Genomic DNA, 17,500 nt, shown 5'->3' with positions numbered 1-17,500 from the left:
ACACACACACACACACACACACACACACACACACACACACACACACACACACACACACACACACACACACATACACATACACACGTGTAGCCCCTGTTCACCTAGAAGTGAGTAGGTACGGAACGTTAGTCAAGGAGTTGGGACCTTGCTGTCCCGGTGTGTGAGTAGTCTTAGACCTACCCAGAGATCGGCAAATAATGAGCTCTGAGCTCACTGCCGTAGGGTGGTGTCTGGCTGTCTCGACAGAGACTGCAGCAGATCCGAGGTGAATACACACACACACACACGCACGCACACACACGCACACACACAAAAAAGAAAAAAAAATACGAACAAGGTAACAGACGTTCCAATTTTAAGTTTTCAGGTCTCCAAAGGCAAATATCTACTAATTGGGTACATTGATTGGGAGCAACAATGGACAGGTGTTTTCACTAAGGAATATCATTATTGTCTCCAACATTTGGAAGCAGGTAGAGAAGAAAAAAGTTCGTCTTTTCTATTTGTCGTTGATGTAAACAAGAAACAAAAGAAGTGTGATATAAGAAACTGTGTTTACATTCTCTGGTTTGACAGTGCATATGGCTGTTTGTGTAATCTCAGTGGAAAAAATAAAAAGAATAAAACCAAACTTGAAACGAACGTAAGGAAATGATAGCCTAGAAGATTACAAAAATATAATGAAGGGAAGTCAGTGTACAACTTAATCCAAATTATTGAGAAACCTTCTCTTTTCCTACGAGTCGAGGTGTAACGAAACGTAACGAGGACTTTGGTAGAAAAAACAACATTAATCTAGCTCAGTGAACTGAAATTAATCTGCTTCAGAAGGAAAAAGAGACTTTGACGAATGAGAGGATTAATCTTCTTAATATCATAAAGGTAGACAAGGGTAGGATAAAATCAAACAAGGGTCAGTGAACAGATGCATGTTTGGTAAGGTTGATCTCCGTTGCTTTTTTCCCGAGTTTCCACCTTGTGAAGGTGTAGAATCTGCAGCCTTCTTTCGAAAAATCCATGTTTCCGGTTAGAGAGGCAAACCAACAATGACGCAATCGCACAGCGCAACGATAAAATGTAAGCTAGACAAACAGCGACAAGCTCAAACATGTAACAACAGGCAACACTTGCTGCCCCTTGCTCCCCGCCCCCCCAACACTTATAGTCTCTCAGCTACGAGTCCGACTGTCATTACTTTCTGATCACCCCTAGTATAACTACATTATTACTCCGTATACATATATTTGGACTTCTCTAAGAACACGCACACACTCACGCACACACACACACACACACACACACACACACACACACACACACACACACACACACACACACACACACACACACACACACACACACACACACACACACACACACACACACACACACACACGCAAAATTGTTGAAAAAAGTGAGCACTGAAATAGACTACGAGTCACTGCAGAGAGATCTGAACAAACTTTGGGAATGGAGTCAGAAGTGGGAAGTGGATTTCAACATTAAGAATTTACTGTAATGTAATTTGCAAAAGCAAAGAAAAAAAAGATATCAGGACAATATAAAGTCGGTACAAAGGAAGTAAAGAAAGTGGGATTTAAAAAAAAAAAAAAAGGTGTAATCATCATTAAGAACATATCCCCTGATAAACAGATAAAACAAAATTGTCGGAGAAACCTTTAACTTGCTGAGATTAATAAAAGTGGCATTTACATAGTTGGACGAAGAAATGGTGAAGAAAATACTAGTAACACTAATAAGACCAAGACTGAAATACGCAGCGACACTATGATCACCCAGTATCAAAAAGAACATAAGGAAAATTAAAAGAATCCAAAGAGCAACTATGAAGATGGCCCCCACACTTTCAGAACTGTCACACGAAGAGAGATTGTTAAAACTAGGATTACCAACCCTGGAACAAAGAAGAGAAAGAGGAGATTTGTTGATATCTATAGAATTATGAGAGGTATGGAAGTCCTTGATACAAGAGGACATGGAAAGAAACTACTTAAAACGGAGAGTTCTAGAAAAGGTCTGAAAAAGAACAGCTTTCCCTACAGACTAGTGGATGTATGGAACAAACTGGACGAACTGATAATGTGTACAAAAAACATACACGAATTTAAGAACAATTTTGATATTGCAAGATACAGAGACGGGGCACACGAGCGTAGCTCCTCATGCCGTAAGATACAACTAGGTAAATACACACACACACACACACACACACACACACACACACACACACACACACACACACACACACACACACACACACACACACACACACACACACACACACACACACACACATATATATATATATATATATACGCATACACATGTACGCACACATGCACACACACACATATGCGCACACATACACACACATACACACTCGCGCGCGCGCACACGCACCAAAAATTCGTTGCTCACAAGAATTGGAGTACTAGCTCGCAGTGCAGCCATGCTGAAAAATTTTCAGCCCTTTGCGGGGCTCGAACTTGGATCGCTCAATTAATGGTCAAGAGCGGTACCACCACACCGAGTGTGTGTGTGTGTGTGTGTGTGTGTGTGTGTGTGTGTGTGTGTGATTCACCATGGTCTTTGGATCACGTGTTGAACTCGTGATCGACAGCTATTTCCTTCCCGGAAGAGAGCTCAGAGCTCGTATGACCAATTTATGGGTAATGCTGTGATCTTACACGCACACACACACACAACTCCCCGCCCACGAGAGTTGGAGTAACGACTCGAAGCACAGAGATACTAAAATTATTTCAGCCCTGGGCAGGATTCGAACCCGGATCGCTGTAGTGACATTCAGAGACTCTACCAACTGTGTGTGTGTGTGTGTGTGTGTGTGTGTGTGTGTGTGTGTGTGTGTGTGTGTGTGTGTGTGTGTGTGTGAGTGTGTGTGTGTGTGTGTGTGTGTGTGTGTGTGTGTGTGTGTGTGTGTGTGTGTGTGTGTGTGTGTGTGTGTGATTCACCATGGTCTTTGGATCACGTGTTGAACTCGTGATCGACAGCTATTTCCTTCCCGGAAGAGAGCTCAGAGCTCGTATGACCGATTTATGGGTAATGCTGTGACCTTACACGCACACACACACACAACTCCCCGCCCACGAGAGTTGGAGTAACGACTCGAAGCACAGAGATACTAAAATTATTTCAGCCCTGGGCAGGATTCGAACCCGGATCGCTGTAGTGACATTCAGAGACTCTACCAACTGTGTGTGTGTGTGTGTGTGTGTGTGTGTGTGTGTGTGTGTGTGTGTGTGTGTGTGTGTGTGTGTGTGTGTGTGTGTGTGTGTGTGTGTGTGTGTGTGTGTGTGTGTGTGTGTGTGTGTGTGTGTGTGTGTGTGTGTGTGTGTGTGTGTGTGTGTGTGTGTGTGTGTGTGTGTGTATGCACGCGCTCACACCGTTACTCATTGATCGGAGCGCTCATTCGGGAAGGTAATAACTATGGAGCGCGAGTCCAGCATGAAGTTCCAGGCCGTTCGGGTCACAAACGTCTTGAGGTGTCTTGAGGATGCAGGCCCGAGTTCGACCCCTGATTAGGTGTCGGAAGCAAGTCGTTACTCCCCTGCTTGAGCAAAGGTATAACTTGTGTAATAGCAAATCACTCATCGATCAGTTCATGAATTATAAGACTCTCCAGAACTTCTCCATGAAAGAAACTCGATCTAAGAGCAAATTTTGCTTCATAATCAACACACAAGAAGCAGCGATTGCCTTCGAACGGTACAACAGTTTTAGGCAACTTAAGGTGGCGGGACAATAGGTATATCTCCCTAGCATTCTATTTACTTTTGCTAAAAGTACTTCGTTTGGATAGAAACGACTTCGGCTACGGTCTTTTGTTTTCCAAATTTCCGAATGCCAAATTACTTTTGCGGTTCGACGGACACGTGTTTAAAGTGATGTGTGAACGTGTGAACGGGGTATTTGGGGTTTAACCAACGTGTTCGACAACCAAATACCCCGTTCACACGTTCACACATCACTTTAAACACGTGTCTGTCGAACCGCGTTCGGCGAACCGTTAGACTTTGTAAAACCCCTCTTAGACACACTGTTAAGATGTTTTTACGGAAGTCTATAATATTGTAACAGAAGTTATTTCTACTCAAACGAAGTAACAAAAACGAGGAATATCCTAACCTAGTGTACCACAGCCTTACTGGCCAGAAATGCACACGTAACCACTTCACGGATCTGAAAATGATACACACACACACACACACACACACACACACACACACACACACACACACACACACACAAAATCAAATTTCATCATCACAAGCTTGAAATGACTTCTCTTCTAGCCTCCTCCTACCCCACTCTGAGACTACAAACTCTCAAAACTAACTACGTGTTTGTGTTTGTTATTTTGAGTATACATGAATACCAAGTATGTATATATAATACAAAGTTATGCATTAGGTGTATGTTTCCTAAAGCCGCGTTCCATCATTCAGATTGATGAAATTATAACTTAGGAGGTAAAATAAAATATTTGGAGTGCGTAATCTGGTCGAGGAGTTTAGGGGGGCTGTAATTAGGGTGGTAATTACTTTTCCCGGTGTTCGTCACACCCCCGTCACACATACTCGATTCAAGTAAGTTCGTTTGAGAGGAAACGACCTGGGTTACACTCTTTTGTTTTTCGAATCTCCAAATGTCAAATCACCTTTGTGCTATATATTGAAAAGGTGAATAACGAACTATGAGAAGTTAAACCGATACGAATACTAGAAACATTGTTGAACGGTCCTTTGGAAAAGTCTAGAACACTTTTAGTAAAGTCGTTTTTTAGTTTTTAAAATTTGCAATATTTAACGAGAATCTTGAATATGTGACGGGGGCTCATAGTTGTAAAATAGAAAATATTTGTCGTTAACTAAACGATCTTTTTAAAAAGACTTCATGGGTGCAAGGCGTAGTACCTTACTTTCAAGAAAGAAAATGGCGGAAATACACTTTGGTCTGGTATGATTTCGGGCACAGACGTGTACAGTAGAGTCAACAGTTTCCAACAGTTAGCAACAGAGGAATTATTAACAGTGGATATTCGAGGGCCGAGTGGGTTAGGGCGTCGCTACTTGCGGCGAAAGTTGAGGTGATGGTGGCTCGAACTCTTCTATCGGCGAGCTGAACTAAGGCATGGTTCAATTCCACGATACAAAGTCCTCTGTAAGGGGCACTGTCCTAGACTACTGACTGGAGGAGTCTGTGACGTTAAACCAAATCAATCATCATCGCAATTAAGTTTGAAAGGGGTGATGGTGGCTCGAACTCTGCTATCGGCGAGCTGAACTAAGAGCATGGTTCAATTCCACGATACAAAGTCCTCTGTAAGGGGCACTGTCCTAGCCTACTGATTGGAGGAGTCTGTGACGTTAAACCAAATCAATCATCATCGCAATTAAGTTTGAAAGGGGTGATGGTGGCTCGAACTCTGCTATCGGCGAGCTGAACTAAGGGCATGGTTCAATTCCACGATACAAAGTCCTCTGTAAGGGGCACTGTCCTAGACTACTGACTGGAGGAGTCTGTGGCGTTAAACCAAATCAATCATCATCGCAATTAAGTTTGAAAGGGGTGATGGTGGCTCGAACTCTGCTATCGGCGAGCTGAACTAAGGGCATGGTTCAATTCCACGATACAAAGTCCTCTGTAAGGGGCACTGTCCTAGACTACTGGCTGAAGGAGTCTGTGACGTTAAACCAAATCAATCATCATCGCAATTAAGTTTAAAAGGGATGATGGTGGCTCGAACTCTGCTATCGGCGAGCTGAACTAAGGGCATGGTTCAATTCCACGATACAAAGTCCTCTGTAAGAGGCACTGTCCTAGCCTACTGATTGGAGGAGTCTGTGACGTTAAACCAAATCAATCATCATCGCAATTAAGTTTGAAAGGGGTGATGGTGGCTCGAACTCTGCTATCGGCGAGCTGAACTAAGGGCATGGTTCAATTCCACGATACAAAGTCCTCTGTAAGGGGCACTGTCCTAGCCTACTGATTGGAGGAGTCTGTGACGTTAAACCAAATCAATCATCATCGCAATTAAGTTTGAAAGGGGTGATGGTGGCTCGAACTCTGCTATCGGCGAGCTGAACTAAGGGCATGGTTCAATTCCACGATACAAAGTCCTCTGTAAGGGGCACTGTCCTAGCCTACTGACTGGAGGAGTCTGTGACGTTAAACCAAATCAATCATCATCGCAATTAAGTTTGAAAGGGGTGTATCTACCTGACCCTTTACATTCAAACACATTCTCTTGTAACAAGTAACTTGTTTCTTGCGAAATACAATCAACAACTACAGCCTTCGGAGATGGTAACTCGCCGAGTTTCTGTGTTGCATAAGATCGATGGTTCTCAGAGGTGAATAGCGTAATATCGGATAGAAGATTAGTTAACTGATAGACAATAGAGAGGTCCAATTACTGGAGTCCGCTTTGACATTCATTACGACCTGAGTGAATAGCGAGAGTAATTAATGGAGTTGCGAATAGTTAGATACCTGTTATGAATTGATTGCCAGCTGCGTTAGTTCAGATCTGGGTCAGCTGTCTTACTTGATTCAGATTAACTTTTAGTATTATTTGGGAACCACAGATATAGATAAAATCATCTAGAGCCAACTAAAGTGAGTTAACAAGTAACAATCACGGAAATGATATATAAAGATAGAGTTAATGATGTTACTACAAAAGAGTCGCCGCATAAATGAATGAAAGACAACGGGAGGAGTAAAATGATAATCACACTGGGCTATTTTTTCTTCAACCTACGATTAAATGACGATCCCGCCCATCTACAAAAAAAAAAAAAAAAAAAAAAAAAAAAAAAAAAAAACCCGCCGTAAAATTACCATGTTCTGTTTTCTCAGCAAAGATATATAGTTCATTTGATATGCTGGAGTTTTTTTTTTTTTCGTACATCAGAATCCTTCTCAAAAGCTATGGGTTCTAAATCTGCTCCAACAATCGGAGGGACCCGTAACTAATATAATAAATCCATTGACGTTACAAAACACAGCCCTGTCGTTCTTTCAAGCAAATTAGATCGGAATTGAATTCAATGTTGTAAGGCACCGCGCGGAAGTCCAGTGGTTAACGTGTCGAACTCATGAGCAGGTGGTCGTAAGCACGTTTCCCTGGACCCACTGCGGACATTGCTGTGTTGGTTCTCAACAGCCCTGGCCAGGCGGGGAGGAGACCCAACATCGGCCTAGAAAACCCATCGGCTTGCCACAACTAAGAAGGGTTTGCCCTAACAAGGGGTTTTTCACTTACCACTGTGTGAGAGTGGGCTGGTGAGTTTTGGTAAAGAGTTTGCCCAAAGAAGCGATGGGAATATTGCCGAAACCGTTACTTTTGCTTACGTGTTTGGGCAACTAAGACAGTCATGACCATTGGGAATCAATCTTGGACATTTATACTAATAAACATTACCACCATGCATTTGGAGAACGACAGAATATGAATATGTGACGAAGGGTGTAGACAGTGACATGTCCATCATTTGATTAATTATTATGCAAAGTATATGCAATCACAACAGGAAAGCTGATTGCTTAATTAACACTTTCAACACGCTGACTCACTTCATGGATTTTTTATTCCGACTTAAGGGGAAAAAATCCTTGCAATTTAAAGCATGATTCCGACATGAATATTCTTTATTGATCGATCAAGATCAAGATCAATCAAAGTTATCATCTCATCGGCTGTATGAAATCGTCTGACCTTTGGTAGGATAAGATATCAAAAGAAACACCACAAGTAAGAACGGTGTCTTTATTAGTACGATTTTTCGTTTGTTACAGCTTTATAAAGCACATTCAAGTATATAATATACTGGAAAAACCTGTAATAACAAGCGAAACGTCGTAGTAATAATGGTTCTGTCCTCACGTGGTGTTTCTTTTGGTAGACTTGTCAGCAACTGCCAATTTTATATGGAATAAGATATGCAAAGCATGGTACCGCACCGTATTGAGGAATTACGATGCAAATGTTAATACTTAACGCCAATCCTTTCAGTTTGTGTGACAGACTTCACAGGTCGACGATTCTACTCAAGTGGACGAAGTGCTCAGCGGAAGCTGGACCCGAAACTAAGTCACCTCACATTCCCACTCCTACGCAGGTGGGAAGTGAGAAACCCCTGGCAGGGCAAAGCCTTCTCAATTGTGAATTGTGGCAAGCCTTTTTTTTCCACTATCCACCAGAAGATTGTCTGCCAATAGCCAGAACAGTAATGTGTGAAGGACGTCATCATTCTGAAGTGTTTAAGGACCAGAATATGATCGTAGAAATTTACTTAACGTTTTCAGTATGAAATGCTAAATACTCGTAATAAGTTAAAGGGTGCATACGCAGTCTATATGGATATGGACAGATTCAGATATCACTCAGATTGGGATCCGATAAAAAAAAAAAAACACTGACATTTGTCGGAACAGATTTTTTAAATACGACATAGCACTGACAAAAAATCCTTTAATAAACAGAGTTCATCTGTTCATTCGACAATACACAGGCCAACAACAGATGACTTAATTCATCAGACGTAAAGACTTGAAATAAAAAAGGATGATTTTGAATATTGGTCCTTCATTTTAAGAAGTGTCGAACTCTAACGAAACAGACCACAGTCGCTGACACCCTCAAATATGAAGAAAATAATATAAATATAAAATAGATTCCATTAAAATTCAATTCTCTCTTTTGTAAGCGTAGGAAATGTTAAATGCCAAATAAATAAAATGTCTCAAAGCTGTTCATAAAAGATGTGCATTCATAAAGCCCAGTAAGAAAACATCGCATGTTATTGTTATTATTATTATTTTTAAGCCTATGTGTTTTGGGGAAGTCTGCGGAACCCTAGAATCTGACTGTTGTTCTAACGTCACAGAATATTCTATAAACTACATTGTTTAATCAGAACTTCTGATAACTTTAACTTTGTTTTTCTTTAAGAATTTTAACCTTTTGTGTTGGCCTCCAAACATTTGCGAGTTATCAGTAAGAGATAGTTTATACATTTACCTTCGATTTGATGACAAATTTTGTTTTGATCAAGGACTTTTGATTTTAATCGTCGGAGAATAGGATCCCTTAGAAGAGGAATTAATAGAAGAGCGAAGGAATGGAGGAAGTAATAGGATATGGAATATGGAGGAGTATGGAGGAATATAGAAGAAGTAATAGAAGAGCATCTATTGTAGAACGAAAAACTAGCATGAAACGGCCTCGTCTCGACACTGTCAACCTTAATGATAAGATAATGAGCATGAGCATAGTAGATGAAGACCACTATAAACTTTATTCTGGTTGACTCCATAAGATTTGATCCATATAGTGCCCTGATCTGTATTGATTTTCCCAAAGTTGGTTATCATCCACCCATAAAAGTGTTTTCTAAAGGGATTTAGACAAGCAGGTTAGGGCGCCGCTACTTACGACGGAGGTAAAGGTAATGGTGACTCGAACTCTGCCACCGGCCAGTTGAACCAATGCAAGGTTAACCAAATTCCAGGCTACAAAGTCCTCAGTAGGGGGCACCGTCCTATCCTCCTGATAGGGAGAGTTTCGAGACGTTAAACCGATTCATCAGTCATCAAATTATAGATCCCAAAGCAGCTTTGATTCCATTCACAGAGGAATGCAAAGTCACACTATTACACTTAAGAACCTAAGACCATAAACATGAAAGAGACTACAAGAGACCATAAGGATTAAACTAGCCAGTTCTATGTCTATTATTACCTATAATTCCCATCCATAAAGCTACCTGACCTTCTCTTAAAATAACCAATAATTTCAGCGATTACTATAACTACCCTCCATGGAGCATACCTTTTACCACCCCAAGTATATCATTTATCTATTCTACGAGTACATAGGGAAAACTGGGATTAGGGTTAGTGAGAATACCAATTACGTATTCTTCTTGTGTCACAAGAGACGTACTAGAGCGAGGGACACCGGAAGCTAGTCGTTATACCTCCTGATAATTAATTCGAAAGAAAAACACTGGGAATGGAGCGACGAGGTAACATTTTGGTAGTCGGATCAACGACCAAAAGGTCCTCGATTCTGAAAACCGCTTGTGTGGTTGTTGCAACGCGTTTAAAAAGAATTAGTACACATGGTGGATGGGCGTAGATTGGATGCATTGGCTGCAAATGAAACAAAAGTAAAAGAAAAGGTTAAAATGGGAAATGGAAGGAATGAAAGAGGTGAAAAGAATTGAAGAGATAAAAAGGATATAGGCCTGTAATGTTGAGAAAAGATCTATGGAGTTTATCCATAAACACAGAGAAATAAGTGAAAACTTGACGTATGTGAAGGTATGCATAGGTGACATGAAACAGGCTATTAGTGTATATACTGCACAGTAGACCTCTTCAAAAATTATATTCATTATATTTTCATACGTTACTGTTCTTTTCTCTTCAGGTTTTTGACCTTTAAAAGACAAAAATCACATCCATTTTTATCGAGGATGTGTAAAAGCATTGCCGCATGAAAGCTGAATATTTTTGCTATCTTACAAAAAGGGCTAATTTTGAGTAATTTCTAAGCATATTCTGTGGTATATATTTTTTCTATCCCAAATAAAGCAACAAATTAGGTACCAGATGAAAATACAGAACCTATTCTACATGTGGTAACCGTTAGAATTGATGAAATTTCCCCGTAAATTTTAAAAGATATGAAATTGTTGAAAATCTGAACTTTTTTCTAATCTGGAGACATGGTTTTTGTATGAATGTTTTAGTTTTAAGTGAATTTAGACCAAAACTCATACATATTTTCTGCAATATATTCTGCAGATATAACATACCTCGTCAAACTTTCTTTGACAACGGCACAGAATTCAGGAACGAAGTCCTCCAAAAATATAGCCAAGCTGTATCACATCAACAGGATATATGCCACAAGGAAATGGGTTTGTAGAGTGAACAAACAGAAAAATCCTCGAAGTCTTCCGTCCCATACACGAGTGTCTTTGGGACACATGGGAAGACTGGCTCCCGCAAGTACAGGCCAGCATTAATGGCTCTATCAACTCAGAAACAAAGAACTCCTCCACTTCATAATTTTCGCCCAACCACTCCGTAAGCCTTATAACATACTGGAAAAAAAAAACCTTCTCCCCTATACACCATAGAAAATCATACAAAACTAGTAGAACTGGCCATGCACTTGATCCACAAAGAAGCAAATAAATAGATAGATAAATAAACAGGAATGAGACAACATAAACACTCGATCCTTGACTCTCACTTCAAGTGACGATGTCATGCTTAAACACCACAACTGACCAAATAAACTTAAACCAAAGTTCTTTAGCCCCCTTGTAGAAGCGGAAGCAGTAGACGACAGCAACTACCACCTCATAGATCCGTCAGGCGACACCCTCATCACAGCACAAGGAGAGAAACTAAAACCAATTACTATCCATTACTTACCTAGAGAGACACGGTTTCCTACTAAACCGACCTCTACCTACCACCCCACATCACCCATCCGCAATCAATAAATCTCAACCCTTTACCTTTCACATGTCTCTGCGCTCCGGGCAGTTAATCTTGATAACAATTCAGATTCTTCCTCCCTTAGGTGGCAGGACGTCATGGTTACCTAAGTGGAAAGGGATCACGATCCCTATACACCAAACTCTTTCCCACTATTAAAAAAAAAAAAAAAAAAAAAAAAAAAAAAAAAATCTGTACTCTTTCTTTCGGATTGTGTTCATCGGGCAGTCATACACCCATACAACAACCCATATACTAAAAAAATAAAAATAAAAAAAATAGAACATACCAAACCACACTCTAACACTTCCAGGACACCCTAACATCTCATAAGCGTCGTCGCAGCCTTCTCAGGTGATGACCCATCGAGAATGGTCCCAGGCGCAATCGTCTCACCCATGGGTTAGGTAATGGTTATTCGAAATACGACCACGATCCAAATGAGGATAGACATTACAAAGCCCCACACAGACCTAGAGTCAATACGTAAACTTACCTACACAATGTCAAACCATTTCCATACCATCTTCAAACATTCCGGTACCACAACAAACTCTTCAGAATCATGAGACAGCATGTTCTATTCAATCACTGACAAACTAAACACAATACTCTCTCGTTCAGTCCTCCAGACTCAATGACCTAGATATGTTCACAAACACACAGACGAAATCAATTAAATAAGCAAACACATAGACATGTTTAGACACCACTACAATGTGTTTATACTCGATCTCATCGATGCAACCAACAATAAGGCTACCCCAAACCTCCTCCTTTTAGGTAAACCAAAGACTGCACTCTCCATCGCTTTGAGAAACCTCCACCTAAAAAGCATGTTTCCCACCAAACGGCTACAAGAGTATTACCCCATCATTGAAACAACACTAAGTAAAAATGCAGTCTATGCACATATCCCTTTCGACCCACAAAAGAGATTCATGGGTTGGAATATAATCCCATTCCCATATACATACAAAATTCGACTATTATCCTCGATCTTCAACCCACCACCATTATCATATCTGAAGACTACCAATGATACTCCTACACCCCCTCCTCTGACCTCACTATATGCAAATCAGCTGTTTCTAAATTCCATGTTTGCCCCGCCTACCTTTTCAGTTTTTATCGCACCACAGAACTTTCTTGCATGACCCAAATCATAACACCAAACGCCAGCACACTAGATAGTTGCCAGTCCAGAAAAGGTTAACCCCAACAAGACCCTACACGTACACATTAACACGGACTACGAATATTTCCTATTCTTCCCACGAACCACACTTATTTCAGTAATCTGTGAAGACAATCCCTCAACTTGGCAGAAATCAATCTGTAGACCCGTCTTGATCCCCGACTCATGCCAAATATATTTTGACGACACAAGCTTCCACCCCAACCACCACCACAACATTCTTCATTACAATCTCAGCTCCACCCTCGACCCTATCACACCCCTCCCAATACCCCTAACACCCCCCAAACCTCTATCTTTCTCATTAAACCAACAAGATTATGTAGTCTGGCTAAACACCACCCGATCAGACATAATAGACAAACTGCAACTCTCCACACCCACACTTCCATCAATCGCGATATCCCTCAGTTCCCTTGCCCTATTGGTCCTACTCCTCATTTGTAGACTAGTATATGTCTGCGCAATCCAACGCGCTGGATAAAACCATAACTCCCCAACCACATAATATACCCTAGGAGTAAGTCTCATCATTATATGTTTTAACAATTGTAATCCATATGTAACTCTAGGGAAAATGTCTTACCAAGAGATGTTGAATTTTTCATCCTTTGACCTTATTACTACTCCAAAAGGGTTAATTCACAGAAAAGAGTACCCTTTCCCACGAGTGACTGTAGACAAAGTACGACTCCCAGAATAGTCTAACTCCATCACACTAGGATTAATTGACGCAACATTTCAAAAGACCTCCCAGAAAAGAGTGAGGTGAAAATATGTGGAACCGAGTGTATACTGATCTTAATGAAAACTAGAGTTGGTCACCCCATTCTAACAACTAACATTCCTTGGTGAACATATGACCATGCCATGATACCTACCTGACTACACCCCATAAATTTATGACTATTTAACCCCCCTCAACACCTACTAAGGTTCACAACAGGTATCGTGTCATGCTTTCACATATACTTTCAATATATATATATATATATATATATACCTGTATATGTGTATATATCTATAATATATAAATACATATATATATATATATATATATATATATATATATATACTAACCAATTACCCGCGCGTTGCTGCGAGTTTGTGAATAATCCCTAACCTAACTATACCATACCTAACTTTAACCCTTAACCCTAACCAAAAGATTTTAAATGAAATATAGCTTTAAACACTCCTCCTCCCAGATGTGCGCCCCCTTACCCGAAGGTTGGGAAACCCTAGTTTGAAAATACATGCATAAACAAACACAAATATCATGTGCATATTCTTTTGCGTGCGTGTGTGAGTGTGTGTGGATTGACAATAAATGCCTACAGCTAAAAGGTGAAGAAATATATCTGTTTTATTTATCTTCAGAATATATATGGTTATAGGGATTTATTTGGAAAAACCTAGGAAGAGTTTGTAAATAATAAAATTCCGCCGCACTAAAATTAAATTAAAATAATCAATATTTCAACATTTGGTAAAATTATACAGTCATTTCATATTTGCATGATTTTTTTTTTTTTTTACAAAAGCTATCATGGTTTATGGCAACATTAATTTCACAAATATGAATAATATTATGAACATATACAATGGTTTGTTTAATTATATTGATTCTCATGTTACAAAAATAATAACTTAAGGGGGGACTACAGTAATGGCGTGTTCCCTCACCATAAAACACCTAATTTTAACCCTTAACCGTAACCAAAATATATTTTTTTAATTAAACATAGCTATAAATGCTCCCCTCCCAGGTGTGCGCCCCCCTCCCGAAGTTGGGAAACCCTAGTTTGAAAATATATACATACACAAACACAAATATCATGTGTACACATTCTTTTGTGTGCGTGTGTATGTGCATGTGTGTGTGTGTGTGTGGATTGACAATAAATGTCTGCTGCTGAAAGGTGAAGAAATGTATCTAGTTTATTTATCTTCAGAATATATATAGCTTATAGGGGTATATCTGCAAAAACGTGGGAGTTTGTGAATGAACTATTTCCGCCCGCACAAAAATTAAATGAAAATAACCAATATTTCAACATTTGATAAAATTATACAATCATTTTCCATAAACATGCTTTCTTCTTACAAAAACTATCATGGTTTGTGGCAACATTAATTTCACAAATGTAGATACTGTTTATGGATGCATACAATGGCTTGTTTAATCATATTAATTCTTAGGTGACAAAAAATACTATGCGACTTCAGGGGATACTACATAAACCTCCTAACATTAACCCTTAACCCTAACCAAAATATACATATATATATATATATTAAATGAAATATAGTTATCTAAGTACCTGGAGTGATAGGGTATCATTATATATATGGTTATGGGGGTCTATCTCTAAAACCCTAGGAGAATTTCGTGTACAAACAAACAAGCAAACAAACAAACAAACAAACAAATAAACAATCAGACAGACAGAGGCTACTACTTTATTATAATATATATATATATATATATATGTATATATATGTATGTATGTATGTATGTATATATATATATTAAACAACCCCTTCACCACTCTTCATTCCAGGTTACAGGAGTCACCTCTCGCGGGGAGGGATGTATTATGTAACCAACCTATATTGCAACATTACCCAAGGAAAACTACAATACACACATATATGAACGAACATCCACTTTCTGTTAGACATCCTCAGCATTAGACAAAACTGGCTCCTGGATCGAGTGGAATCATAGCCATAGAAGGACTATGAGAAAGCCTTGGAGTATTTGAGCAACCTTAGAGTAGTGAATGACATCGCTGAGCGTGGAGTTAAGATGGTGAGTGATTTTACAAATGTCATCAACACAGATCCTAAGCAGAGGGAATATCTCCTCCATGCTGTGGAATAAAACAGACGGCGCTTCGAAATGACTAATTTTGATATATATAATCATGATTATTTTGGTAGTTTCAGTTGATGGTCTGACTTCCTGCAAAATTATACTTTCCACTTTATATGATATATATCAAATGTATGGGATTTTTTTTTGGTAAATATTATAAATAGCATGCCATTCATTTTACAGTGTTAATCAGCATGCATATGTTTAACAGAGCATTAATTTTTTTTTTAAATTTGATAACTATTTTGTTGCTCTATCTGGCTTCATGCAAAAACCATGTCTCCAGGTTAGTAAAAAATGTCAGGATTTTCAACAATTTCGTATCTATTAAAAGTCCTGTGAAAAATTCATCAAATCTAACGGTTGGTATATGTAGAGTAGGTCCTGCTCATTCATTTGGTTTCTATTTTGTTGCTTTATCTTGGATAGATACAAAATTATACTACAAAACAAGCTTAGAAATGACTCAAAACGGGCCCTTTTGCTAAGATAGCAAAAAAAAAAAAAAAAAAAAAAAATCAGCCACCATACAGCAATTCTTTCATACATCCTAGATAAAAATGAATATAACTTTTGCCTTTTTAGGTAAGAAAAAAAAAAGCATGGGAAGACGTAAAGTAACGTATGAAAAAATATTTCTAAAAAATAACAGGTTAAGTTGCACAGGCACATGAGAGAAAGGAGAGAAAGCATTTGAGGACAGAGCTGAGTGAGTTTAATGGGAGTGTTAGGAGTGACTAAATAGTGATGAAAAAAAAGTTTAATCGCATATCAAAAAAAATATATGAGTTTTTTTTTACACGTCCAAATTTGTTCAGATATTAAATATCAAGTATATGAAAACAGGTGTAAGTACTTGATTCATCCCTCCACATATGCGTATCTACCTTATCCAAAGAGACATCAGACACACTATAAAAATATACAAGTAATTGTCCTTTTAGTCAGGACTCAGATGCTGCAACAAGTGTAGATACCGTATATGGGCCAATATGGCTACCTTACAAAATTTACTCTTAGTATAATCTTCAAAGATTAAACACTCCAAATTTCCTTGTCATGAATGGTTAAACATACAAATAAAATAGGATATACAATAAGGTATGCACAAATTAGTCATGGTCTATGGGCCTGGAAAATATGAAAAAATGAAAATATCCATGTTTTTTATCAACTTTTTTTTTTTGTAAAATACATTTTTAACACTTTTTTTTTTCTTTTTAGTTGCATCTATATGCCTAAGATGGCAAGAAAAGAGAATACCCGGTACAAATGTGTGCAGAAAGGGGTGATTATCGGTGAAAAATGTTTCAAGAAAAAACTATCGCACAAGTACTTTTATATACGAAGGCATGACAGTACAGATGTAAGAAGTACGAGACCTCAAGTATTCATAGACTGAATACCAATTAGAGAGATATTGGATGTATCAGTGTGTCTCGGATCATTATCTTCTATTGACCAATATAAAAGTGACAAGGAAAAAGAATTGTAAGCGTGAGCGAAGAAGAGGGGAAAATGTAATAAGTGCTGGGTGCCCGAGGACTAATGAGGTGGCGGTGGAATTGGAAAGCCAGATGTGGGAGAAAAGGTTGAGTGTGTGTGGGATATATCTCTAAAAGAAATGGTGCCCACTGGCCGAGCGGGTTAGAGGTAGAGGGTGTGTGGGATATATCTCTAAAAGAAATGGTCCCCACTGGCCGAACGGGTTAGACCAGCGCTACTTGCCGCGGAGTTCGAGGTGACGGTAGTTCGAACACTGCCGCCAGCAAGTTGGACCAAGGGCATGACTCATTAAGCTCAAAAGTACACAGTTCTCTGTAAGGGGTACCGTCCTAGCCTCTTGATAGGGGGAT

The sequence above is a fragment of the Oratosquilla oratoria genome, chromosome 37 (genome assembly GCF_046742065.1).
Source record: "Oratosquilla oratoria isolate Oo_2021 chromosome 37, ASM4674206v1, whole genome shotgun sequence".
NCBI classification, from domain to species: Eukaryota; Metazoa; Arthropoda; class Malacostraca; order Stomatopoda; family Squillidae; genus Oratosquilla; species Oratosquilla oratoria.
This window is presented reverse-complemented; position numbering follows the sequence as displayed.